Here is a 9,985-nt window from a genome sequence, read left to right as displayed (position 1 = left end):
ATTCACAATAGCCAAAGGTGGAGGCAAACCAAGTGTCCATCCTTGGATGAACGGATAAACAAAATGTGGTGTATACATACACTGGAATCTTATTCCGCCTCTAAAAGGAAGGAGATTCTGACACATGCTACAACATGAACAAACCATGAACATTATGCTAAGTGAAATAAGGCCGTCACAGAAGGATAAATATTGTACAGATCTACCTTATGAAGTACCTAGAGTAGTCAAATTCATAATGACAGGAAGTAGGGTGGCGGTTGCTAGGGGCTGAGGGGTGGTGGGATGGGGGGTTAGTGTTGAGCGGGTACAGTTTCAGTTGCGGAAGATGAAAAATTCCTGGAGATGGTTGCTGGTGCTACTTGCACAACTATAGGAATGTGCTTAATGCCACAGAATTGCACGCTTAAATTTGTTAAAATGGTAAATTTTATATTATGTATATTTTACCACAATAAGAAAAAGAATGAAATTCTCAAATCCACGAGGATGGCTATAATAAAAAAAACGAAAATAACAAGTGTTAGAGAGGATGTGGAGAAATTGAAACACTTGTGTGTGGCTAGAATGAATGTAAAATGCTGCAGCCGATGTGGAAAACAGTCTGGCAGTTCCTCAAAAATAAATGTAGTATTTCCACATGACTCGGTAGTTCGACTCCCATATACCCAAGGGAAGTGAAAGCAGTGACTAGATCAGATACGTGTGCACCAGTGTCGTGGAGCACGTTTGTTCAGGTGATTGTCATTGGAGGGCTGGAAGCACGCTGGACTCCCTGGACGCTGGTGGAGAATCAGGCACGTAGAGAATTTTGACTTGTCTTTGTTCCTTAGGTTTAAAATGTCTGTCTCATTGCTACCAAAATAATTAAAGGTCAACTAAGTACAAGGAGAGAAGAAATCTAATTTTGACAGGACTTGAAATACTTATTACTTCATAGGTTTTGTGATGAGATTTAAGTTAGATCATGAATATAGAGAAGTATTTTTCAAACATTATACACTTTATGAATGCTGGCATTATTCTGTTAGTAGTAAGTTCCTTACAGACAGGAATCATTCACGTTTGCAGTATCTTAATGCACTTAGCACAGTCCTTAGCAGATAGTGGTATTCAGTTACTATTTACTCAAGCTAATTCTGTATCTTAAACTATGTTAAAATTGAAATTTTTAGCACTTCTGGGATACTATTGACTAGAATTTTGTGAAAAGCCCCTGAGAAGTAAATGACTGGATTATCCAAGGAGGGTGATAAGGCTAAGAAGTGAGTTCCAGTTAACTCAACTAGCACTATTAAATCAGGTTATTAGAAACCTATGCATTCTAATGGTTTCATTAGAATAAGCAATTATTCATATGCTCAGACTCAAACTTCCACATGAAAGAAATGTTTCGCCTTTAGGGAAAAACTATGAAAATTATGAGTCAAGCCTCATGAGATTTGATAATTCTCATCCATCAACTGAACAAAAAATAATGGAGTAAAATTTATCATTTGGCTCTGAAGTATGAGTCACCTTCAACCAGAACTCCTTCCCTTTTTTTTTAGTAAGAAGCAGAAGTAAAACACTTTGCTTATGGATAAATGGAAAGATTTATCCATAGGCAAAGAGAAATAAGCATTATGATGCACTCATTTTTGGTGTTATGTGATTGGCCCCATGTGTTTATAGCAACAGCAAGAGCAGCAGCAGCAAATTGCTGAGATGTCATTTTTATGGCATATGTTGGCTTTTTTCATGCAAGCAAGCTATATGTTCAGTGGTAACCTGGACCATTCAGCAATACCCACTTCTCTCTTCACTCTCTCCAACATGTTTCTCTAATCCTCTGCTCCAGCAAAATACTGGCCTTTGGTTTGTTTGTTTCTTTTTTTTTTTTTTTTTGAGACGGAGTCTTGATCTATCCCCCAGGCTGCAGTGCAGCAGCGTGATCTCAGCTCACTGCAACATGCGCCTCCTGTATTCAAGTGATTCTCGTGCCTCAGCCTCCAGAGTAGCTGGGACTACAGGCGCCTGCCATCACGTCCAGTTAATTTTTGTATTTTTAGCAGAGAGGGGATTTTTCCACGTTGCCCAGGCTGGTCTCAAACTCCTGAGCTCAGGCAGTCGGCCCACCTCAGCCTCCCAAAGTGCCGGGATTACAGGCGTGAGCCACCACACCTAGCCTGGCCTTTGGTTTCTAAGCTTCTGGACAGTAATGGGTCACGCCTGCTGAGAATGACCTCTTTCATCACCTTTGCAAATTCTATCCCTCCCTTAGGTCTTCTCTCACATCTGAAAGTCAGGGCAGCAGAATGGTTAGGGCACACATGTTAGTGTCACACTGCCTTAGTAAAAAGCCCAACTCCACTCCCTAATGAAGATAGTAATAATACCTATCTTATAAATTTCATGTGAGGATTAAATGATTTCATTTATCTAGAGTTCTTGAAGCAGCACCTGACATATAGCAAACACTAAGTGCCAGTTATTTTTCTATTATCGTGTCAGTACTTCTATTTGAACACGCTCCCATTAGGTAGCTTTCCCTGGCCTATAGCAGCAGAACAGGTTATGCTGGAAAAGACCAAAGCAAAAGTTAGGCCCACAGGGTCTGCATCCAGAAGACTAAGTTAAATTAGAACCTCAAATGCCACACTGAACCAAAATAGGAGGAAGGGTGAGAGCTAACACCACTGGTAGACTAAGAACAGAGTACAGATGTTCAGCAAAGGCGGCTTGGTATCTGGCAGCCATCTTCTAGGTCAGCAGAAGGCAAAAGGGGTTAAGCTGTTTGCTCAAATATGTTATACTAACTTTGAGAAGAGACTTCGCAATGGGTATTTCTTTGAATTTCCCACATTGCACAGAATAACACCTTATTAGAATAAAAGCTATAGTAAATATTTGTATATCGATGTCTTAAAACCAAGAAAGTATTTAAAATGCTCCCCTTTTAACCCATCTATTCTATAAATAGCTATTGAGTGAAATAATATACAAGACATTACCCTAAGCCATGTAAAGATCGATAAAATCTTGCACCAGACCTCATATTTCTTATGGGCTAATTTCTGCCTGTAACTCAGTAGTCATTATTGTAATGGCTTTATTAGTTTTAGTCTTCTAATTACATCACTATTTCAAGATCTTTAGAACAAACAGACCAAGTAATGAAATTTCAGAAATCATTCAGTGATACAAATGTGGGGTCTAAACAAAAACAACTTTCTAGGAGGTTTCAGATTTGATTAGAATCATCCCCTAACCTGGAAAGGATGTGGAAATCGCTTTTCTACTCTTTTCTGGTAGGGATTAAGTATAATTAGATTCTTAAGAAGGATATTCAAAAAGGCAATGAGAAATACAATAACATCCCTATAGACAATGAGAGCATACCAGAAAGACATAAAAGGCATAACCACAAAATAAATCAACTGATTAGATGACCCCTCCACATTATGGAGGGGAATCTGCTTCACTCAAAGTCCACTGGGTTAAATTTCCATCCCATCCATAAACACCTTCACAGAAATACCCAAAATAATATTTAGCCAAATATCTGGGTACTGTGGCCCAGCAAAGTTGGCACATAAAATTAATCACCACAATGATGAAATTTTTTTAAAACTCCTAAACAAATGGAGAGGCATAATGTATTCATGAATTGCAAGAGTCAACATAGTAAAGATGTAAATTCTCCCCAAATTTCCTGATAGGTTTACTGCAATTCCTATCAAAATCCCAGCAAGGTGTTTTTTTTTTTTTAAGACACAGGTACATTTATTTTTAAATGTATGCAAAAAGGCACAGGCTCTAGAATAGCTAAAATAATCTGGGAAAAGAATTAAGTGGGAGTAATTACTTGATATTAAGGCTTACTATAGAGATAAAGTAATCAATATATTGTGGTGTTGGCAGAAGGATAGACACACGGTTCAATGTAACTGAATAGAGAACCCAGATATAGACCCCCAAAATATGCTGAATTTTTTTTTTTTTTTTTTTTTGAGATAGAGGCTTGCTCTGTTGCCCAGGCTGGAGTACAGTGGCACAATCTCAGCTTACTGCAACCTCTGCCTCCCAGGTTCAAGCGATTCTCGTGCTTCAGCCTCCTGAGTAGCTGGGATTATAGGCATGCAACACCATGCCTGGTTAATTTTTTTGTATTTTTAGTAGCGATGGGGTTTCACCATATTGGCCAGGCTGGCTAACTGATTTCTGACAAAGGTGCAAAAGCAATTCAATACAGGAGGAAAATAACCATTTCAACAAATGGTGTTGGAGCAATTGGACATCTATAAGCAAAAACAAATAAATAACCAACTTCTATTTAAATCTCACACTTTATACAGCAATGTATTCAAAATGAATCATGGATGGGCTTACATATAAAACAGAAATGAAAGGAAAAAAGAATTTCAGAAATAAAAACTAAACAAAAAGCAATACAAGAGTGAATAAACACAGTAAGTACAAACCTAAGGAGCAATGAAAAGCAAAAAGGAGGAAAATTTTTAAGATCATAAAAAAATTAAAAAGATAGAAAAGATTTCAGACAGTGGCATATTCGAAGCATGTTAAAGAAGATCCAACATGTGGCTGAAAGGAGTTTCTGAAAAGGGAAACCAAAGCAAGGGAACAAAACCAATATTAAGAACTGTCACTCAAGAAAATAATCCTGAATTTATTTTATTTTATTATTAATTTTTTTTGAGATGAAGTCTCACTCTGTCACCCAGGCTGAACTGCAGTGGTGCAATCTTGGCTCACTGCAACCTCTGCCTCCTGGGTTCAAGCGATTCTCCTGCCTCAGCCTACCGAGTAGCTGGGATTACAGGCAGGTGCCACCACGCCTGGCTAATTTTTGTATTTTTAGTAGAGATGGGGTTTCACCACATTGGTCAGGCTGGTCTCAAACTCCTGACCTCGTGATCCACCAGCCTTGGCCTCCCAAAGTGCTGGGATTACAGGTGTGAACCACCACACCCAGCCCTGAATTTTTAGAAAGATTGGAAATTTCATATTAAAGGAGGATACTCTGTACCAGCCAATATCAAACCAGAATGGTCATGACCAAATATACTGGAATAAAATTTCTGAGCTCTAAAAGAAAAGAAGATATTTTGGGGGATCAAGGCAAAAAGACCAGGTGACTTAAGAGGAAAATAAAATAGTGGACAATAATTCATTATGCCAGAAAAATGATGTGAAAGCATTTTAAGGAAAATCAAGAAAAGAAAATATTACTCAAAGATTTTATATCCAGTAAAACTAAATTTCAAGTAGAAAGGACACAGAGAGACTAAATAAAGAAAATGTGGTACATATGCACCAGGGAGTACTATGCAGCCATAAAAAGGAATGAGATCATGTTCTTTGCAGGGACATGGATGAAGCTGGAAGCCATTATCCTCAGCAAACTAATGCAAGAACAGAAAACCAAACACACATGTTCTTCCTTATAAGTGGGAGCTGAGCAATGAGAACACATGGACACAGGAGGGAAACAACACTTACTGGGCCATGTCAGGGGAGAGCAATGAGGGGAGAGCATTAGGGAAAAGAGCTAATACTTGCTGGGCTTAATACCTAGGTGATGGGTTGATAGGTGCAGAAAACCACCATGGCACACGTTTACCTATGTAACAAACCTGCACATCCTATACATGTACCCTGGAACTTAAAAACTAATAATATTTTTTTAAAAAAGAAAGGATGCAGATAAACTACCATCAATGTGCAAAAATTCAAGGAATCTTGTTCCCCATAATCCCTTTCTGAAGAATTGTATTAATGTGCTTCAAACAACCAAAATAATTAGACAGATACTGACATAAGTATAGATAGTGAGCATTAATATATTGCTCCTTTTAGAACTGAGACTAAATGAGGGCCCTTTCCTCACACCATTTACAACAATTAACTCAAAATCCATGAGAGGCCTAATGTAAGAACTAAAACTATGGAACTCTTTGAAGAAAATATAGGTATACATTGTACTTGACTCTGGATTGGGAAGTGGTTTCTTAGCTATGAAACATAAATCACAAGCAACCAAAGAGAAAAATAGATAAATTGGACTTCACCAAAATTAAAACCTTTTTTCAAAAGACACTATCAAGAAAATGAAAAGACAATGCACAGATAGGGAGAAAATATTTGCAAATCATGTATCTCTTAAGGGTCTAATATCAGAAAATAAATGTATATATTTATCCTACAAAAACAGTAAACATATGTATTTATAAACTGTTGCAGCTCAACAGTAAGGAAATAAATAACCCAATTGAAAAGCGGGCAAAAGATGTGAAGTGATGTTTCTCCAACAAAGGAAAGAAATGGCTGCTAAAGAAAACAAAATCTATGTCTTGAAGAGATATCTGCACTTCATCTTCATTGCAGCATTATTCACAATAGTCAAGTTACAGAATCAACCTAAGTGTTCATTGATGGATGAAGGAATTTTTAAAATGTGGTGTATGTGTGCATGTGTGTGCATGTGTATACGTGTGTGCGTATGAAATGGAATATTATTCAGCCATAAAAAAGAAGGAAGTCCTCTCATTTGCAACAACGTATATGAACACAGAAGACATTATGCTAAATGAAATAAACCAGGCAGAGAAGGATAGTGTGTGATCTCACTTACATGTGGAATCTAGAAATGTTAAACTCACAGAAACAGAGTAGAATAGTGACTGCCAGGGACTTCGGGGTGGGGGAAATGAGGAGATGTTGGTCAAAGGGCAAAAACTTTCACTTATAAGATGAGTAAGTTCTGAGAATCTAATGTACAGCATGCTGGTTATTGTTAATAACACTGTATTTTATATCTGAAATTTGCTAAGACAGATCTTGTGTTCACACACACAAAGAATGGTAACTACGTGAGATGATGGATGTATTAATTTACTTAATCGTGGAAACAGTTTTATAATGTGTATGTATATCAAGTCATCACATTGCATATCTTAAATATATACAATTTTATTTGTCAATTATACCTCAATAGAGCTGGAAAAATATAAACAGTAAACTCAAAGATTGATGAATAGATAGATAGATAGATAGATAGATAGATAGGTAGATGATGGATAGAATGATTTAGTTGTTTGACCATTCAATGTAAAGTTAAAGATGAATACAAATTATGTTGCATTCCTCTTATATACACCTAATTACATCAGAGAGCTAATATGTCCCGCGACCATTCAATGTAAAGTTAAAGATGAATACAAATTATGTTGCATTCCTCTTATATACACCTAATTACATCAGAGAGCTAATATGTCCCGCAGAAAAATACATGAAAATGAATGCTTTATAAGAGAGCAAGAATTGAAGCTAACTGAGAAATCTTTTCATACACTTATTATATACTTTTATAACCCTATATACACTTAAATAGGAGTTTCAACATCATGCCTAATTTTTCAGAGAAGCACGTCCATTTTCAAAATTGTTGATTCACTGAAATTTTTCTCTGATCATTTTCAAATCATGTTGAATTGTGTGAAACCCTCTAAAAAAAGAAATGGCCAATAAGCACACGCAGAGATGCTCAACATCATCAGTCATTAGAGAAATGCAAATCAAAACCATGGTGAGACACCTCTTCACACACACCGAAAAGATGATCATAATCAAAGCTATGGACAAGAGAAAGTGCAGGTGAGGATATGAAGAAGGTGGACTCTTTATACGGCCAGTGGAAACAGAAAATGGCACAACCACTTTGGAAAACAGTCTGGCAATTTCTCAACATGTTAAACGTTGATTTAGCATACGACTCAGCAATTTCAGTCATAGGTATATACCCAAGAGAACTGAAAATGTATTTTCACACAAAAACTCATACACAAATATTGACAGCACTATGATTCATAATAGCCAAAAATGGTAACAACCTATATATCCCTCAACAGATGGATGAACAAGCAAAATGTGGGATATCCCAACTAGACAATATTTTCAGCCACAGAAAGTAATTAAGTACTGATACATGCTATAACACTGATGAATTTTGAAAATATTATGCTAAGTGAAAAAAGCCAGTCACAAAAGACCATGATTTTATTGGTATGAAATGCCCAGAAAAGGCAAATCCACAGAGAGAAGGAAAATAGATTAGTGGTCGTGAGGGCTGGAAGGAGGAGAAATGGGAATCTCTACTAATGGGTAGAGGTTTCTTTTTTAGGTGACAAAAAAGTTCTAAAATTGGATAGTGGTGATGGTTGCAGAACTCTGTGACTATACTAAAAACCAATGAATTGTACACTTTAAAAGAGTGAATTTTATGGTATGTGAATTTTATTTTGTAAAGGTGTTATTTTCTAAAAGACCAACGGAGGGTTAAAAAAAAAAGTATAGGCTGGGCACAGTGGCTCACACTTGTAATTCCAGCACTTTGGGAGGCTGAGGTGGGTGAATCACTTTAGGTCAGGAGTTTGAGACCAGCCTGGCCAAAATGGCCAAACCCCGTCTCTACAAAAAATACAAAAATTAGCCGGGCATGGTGGTTTACACCTGTAATCCCAGCTACTCAGGAGGCTGAGGCACAAGAATCACTGGAACCCGGGAAGGGGAGGTTGCAGTGAGCCGAGATCATGCCACTGCATTGCAGCCTGGGCAACAGAGCAAAAAGAAAGAAAAGAAAAAGGAAAGTATAGTATGCACTGGTTATATGCTCTGACAGTGTAGATGTAATTTGGCTATTTTTAAAAACGAGTTGAATGGGGAAAGCATATGTAAAACTGGGAACTACTTGCAGTAATCAAATGATTCTGGTAGTATTAGCATTAGCATGGGGAATACTTAGCATAATACAGGATTAAGCAAATGAGGTATTATGGGATATTCTACCATCCCTTGTGTTCTTGAAAACCAAATTCTCGAGGTAGAGGAAAGGAGTTGGAGACATACCCAGGCTAGGTTACATACAGAACTCTGTAGTCCTGAATTTGAACTAAAAATGGGAATATGAATTCATGAGATAGGCTGTTTATCTGTGTAGCTAACTGTGTGTGTGTGTGTGTGTGTGTGTTTCGTAGCTCTGCCCACTGAAAAAATCTAAAAACAATGACCAACCTAGTAGCAATGAATATTCCAAGGGTCCTGACTGTGGTCCTGAAATATTACACCATTTCTCAATAAAAGAAATGGCTGAGCTGAAGTTTGGGATCATACAGGACTGCAAAAGAGCTGTGAAAGACTGTTACACTAGAGCAATGACAAAAGGGTTCAAGAGCCCACTTTAGATGTTCTTATTTGCTAAAGATTAAAAAAAATTTTGTGAGTGCCAATAAGAATACTCATCGCAATGCATTCAAACCTACCAAATATATTTAAATTCAGAAGTTTATAATCATATTTTTTGAAACTCATTGGTTGCCCTCAGAGGATGATAGGAAAACAACTCATTATCTTAAAACCTGGCAAATTAGAAAACTATTATCTTGCCTTTCTATATGAAGTGTGTCACTGGGAAACCAGTTAGTAGATGAGAGGAAGTGTCTTTTTTCTTTTTTCTTTTTTCTCTTTTTTTTTTTTTTGAGAGAGAATCTCACTCTGTCACACAGGCTGGAGAGCGGTGACATGATCTCAGCCCACTGCAACCTCTGCCTCCTGGTTCAAGCAATCCTCTGGCCTCAGTCTCTCGAGTAGCTGGGGCTACAGGCACGCACCACCACACCCGGCTAATTTTTGTATTTTTAGTAGAGACAGGGTTTCACCATGTTGGCCAGGCTGGTCTCAAACTCCTAACCTCACGTTATCTGCCCGCCTCAGCCTCCCAAAGTGCTGGGATTACATGTGTGAGCCACCATGCCCAGCTGAAAGTGTCTTTTTGTAATAATATTGCAAACAATAATCGAAAAAGATATTGTGCTGGGTGCGGTGGCTCACACCTGTAATCCCAACACTTTGGGAGGCCAAGGCAGGCAGATCACGAGGTCAGGAGATCAAGACCATCATGGCTAACATGGTGAAACCCCGTCTCTAC

The sequence above is a fragment of the Mandrillus leucophaeus genome, unplaced genomic scaffold, assembly GCF_000951045.1.
Source record: "Mandrillus leucophaeus isolate KB7577 unplaced genomic scaffold, Mleu.le_1.0 Scaffold498, whole genome shotgun sequence".
In the NCBI taxonomy this organism is placed as follows: domain Eukaryota; kingdom Metazoa; phylum Chordata; class Mammalia; order Primates; family Cercopithecidae; genus Mandrillus; species Mandrillus leucophaeus.
The sequence above is the reverse complement of the archived record's forward strand: the minus strand, read 5'-3'. Positions refer to the sequence as shown.